The following is a 3,559-nucleotide window of genomic DNA, read 5'->3' on the forward strand; positions in this document are numbered from 1 at the left end:
CCCGCCCCACGTGGCCCCGCCGGCCGCAAGTCCTGGCTGCCTTCTACTGTTGGCGCAGGGTCTGTTTCGCCTTCCGCGTGTTGGTTTCTTGATCTTCCGAAAGGCCTTGTTGCGTCCTTCACGTGTTGTGTCAGCCTTGATGCAGAGACGTCACCGGCTGGTCCTGTTTCTCAGAAGAAATCACCTGTGTTGCATTTCTTGAAAAATTAATTTTCTCAGCCAGGCAGGGCGCGGCGGCTCACGTCTGCAATCCCAGCGCCGTGGGAGGCCGTGGCGGGAGGATCGCGTGAGCCCAGGAGTTCGAGACCAGCCTGGTAGCATGGTGAGACCGCGCGTCTCCGAAAGAAATTAAAGCATTAGCCGGGCGAGATGGCGTGCCCCTATGGTGCCAGCTGCTCGAGAAGCCAAGGCAGGAGGATCGCCTGAGCCCAGAAGCCTCGATCGTGCCACCGCATGCCAGCATGGGCGACAGAAGGAGATTCCGGCTCAAAAAAGAAAAAAGAAAAAAAAAAAACCTAATGTATGAATAGTGCATTTTTTTGTTAAAGTTTTAAAAATGCATTCAAACATTGCTGGCAAATTCAAAGACTGCCTCATCCACAACCCTTTCTGCAGAGATGACTCTTGTCACTTTGCCCTGGTAACGGGTGCACAGCCCTGTGTCGTGTGTGTTATCCTGACATTTTCTATACATTTACTTCGAGGGTTTTGTACTGTTTTGGTGGCGTAGCCTAAGGTTGGTGAGTCTTAAAGAGTATAATATCACCCAACAACTTGTTTTTTTTTTTAAATTTTTTAACTCAGTGTCTTAGAGATCTTTTTCATTTTAGTATATATCAAACGAGATCCTTTTAAAAGTGCTTCACAAAATTACATAGCATGGCTATCACAAAGTGAATATAGATATTTCCCTGTCATTGTACGTGTAGATTGCTTTCAACTTTTCATTTTTCAAAAAAAAAAATAACTACAATGAAGATCTTGTAACGTCTTGCAGATTTACCTAAGTGTTTCTCCAAGAGACATAAAGCATGTGCAGTTTTTATTTTAATAGATAAGCCAAAATTGCAGTCCGCTCTTAGAGCACATCTTCTGAGGAAAAATGGCATACAATGGGGTCAAACTGCAGTTTCTTAGCTATAACTTACAGGTTGCATGACCTTGGGCAATCAACCTCTATGAGTTTTCTCATCTAAAAGATGAAATTTAGTGGAAAAACTGAATCAGATGATCTCTAAGCTTCCTTCTAAAGATTTCAAGAGGGGCACTCTCTTTTCAGTAGTTGGAAATCCATTTTGATTGTACAAATCAATGTGTTTTCTTGCTCTCTAATGAATCAATATTGTTTTTCATTTGTTTATTTAGCAGTTACAGAATATCTGCTCTGTTTAAGAAGCTGGACAATGAAGACATGAGTGAAACATAGTCCCAGCCCTTAAAGAGCTCTCTACTGAGAAAGATGAGGCGTCAACAACTCTTTTACAGGGGAGAAGGTGAATGCACTGAACACAGGCACAATGAAGTGTTTACACCGGATCAACACCACACCACCTCTCAGTATCTAAACAAACCGTGTGATTTTAATCCTCCGTACCTTTGAACGCACTTCTACCTGCTATTTCCAGCTCCCTTATCTGTTTAGAATAACACGTTGTATTCTTCTAATCTTTGTTGAGGTATAATCTCCCCTGTGAAATCTTTCCTGAATCCTATTTTGTCCTGAATCCTATGTATGTATATATTTATGTATTAGATACATATTTATGGTAGTCTTCCAAGTGCTAGGAAAACTAGGCTATGTAGATTCAGCAGTGACTAAAACAAAGTTCTTCCTCTCCTGGATATTTGATTTTAAAGAGGGAGTCAGACAGTACACATATAAATGTCTTAATGATAGGAAGTATGAAAAGCAAGCAATATAAAGAGACCCAGAGTGGAGTGGCCAGGGAAAGTGCCTCCGATGAGGTGATAAAAGGGAGCCAAATGGACAGCGGAAGTAAGACAGAGGAACAGGAAGTGCAAAAACCCTGAGGCACATGCATATTTGGCCTGTTGAGGAAGCCCAAGTGTAGTCTGAGTATAGTGAGTGAGAATATGCAGATGAGATCAGAAGTGTGGGGTGGGTAGGACAGAGCTAGCCCTCTCCTCTAGGCCCTGTGCTGTCATGGCATGTGTCTGTCACCGTGTGTAGTAACTATTTGACTCTACATCTGTTTTCCTTGGACTCTTCACAAGGCCAAGTGCTCCCTCAAACAGTGTCACATGTCAAGTCCAGTCCTAGCATGGCTTGGGACTGGACTTGACACTTGGGAGATCTTCTTGGTGTTGGCTGAAAGGAATAAGAATGAAAGTTTTACATACGGCTTGGGAGTGTTGTAAGGCAATTGTTCATAGTCTCGTCTGTTCTTCTATTTATCATTCTACAAGCCTATGATGCTCTTTGGTGGCTTCATGAGGAAACCAGCTGCGTTTTGCTAAGGAGCTTCCTTCTCTGACCTGAAGCTTTAGACCTGGTGAATAATACTTGGTGCATTAGAATTGGCTTAATAGTGGTGGTAGCTTTTGAGTTCAGCTTTGAAAATAAAGGTTTCCACAGCGGAGAAGCTCATAAATCACTAATAACCACTGCAGAGTGACTGTTTTCAGAGAGACCTCTTCCTTCCTTGCTCACAATCTGGGTCCCTTGCCTGGATATGCCTTTTTAGTTAAAGGTGACCTCTCCCTGCCCACTCCCTTCCACCTTTTCTCCAGCCTTATAGAGAGAGCTCCTAGAAGCTGCATTGTCCCCAAGCCATTGACACCCTCTCTTCCCTGATGCTCCTTTGTCATGACTGCACTTTCTTCCTGTGCAGGCCTAATCCTATGGATTCTTCTCAGATTTTGTCTCTCTTTTGTCTCTGTTTTCCCTCTCCGGTACCTGCCACTGTTGACCTCTCAGCCCTTCTTGAAATTTGTTCCCCCATGACTCCACTACTGGCTTCACGTCTTCTGCCCACCCAGGAATGTTGCTCGGAGCCCTCTCTATCACCCCCACTGTCTTCTTTCTTCTTCGTGACCTCTTAAATCTATCTGAAGTACACTCATTTACAAGTGATTTCAAATTACCAGACTTCTCTCCTACAGTCCAGAATCATGCATACAACAGCTTATTAGACATTTCTACCTGGGTGTTCCACAAGCATCTTCAAAGCAACATGCCCTACACTATTAGGATGGTTATTATATTTTTTAAAAAACAACTCAGAAAATATCAAGTATTGGTAAGGATTTGGAGAAATTGGAACACATATGCATTGTTGGTGGTAATAAAAAATGGTGTGGCCACTATGAAAGACAAAAGTCTCTCAAAAAGTTAAAAATAGAATTGCCATAATATTCAGCAACCCTACTATGGGCACATATGCAAAAGAATTGAAAGTAGGATCTACTTGTGTATCTGTGTTCAGAGCAGCATTGTTCCCAATAGCCAAAAGGTGGAAACAACCCAAGTGTCTGTTGACAGATGAATGGATAAACAAAAATGGTATACACTCATACAATGGAATATTTTTCAGCCTTA

This window comes from Carlito syrichta, unplaced genomic scaffold, assembly GCF_000164805.1.
Source record: "Carlito syrichta isolate Samal-C Ts95f unplaced genomic scaffold, Tarsius_syrichta-2.0.1 Scaffold124632, whole genome shotgun sequence".
NCBI lineage: Eukaryota > Metazoa > Chordata > Mammalia > Primates > Tarsiidae > Carlito > Carlito syrichta.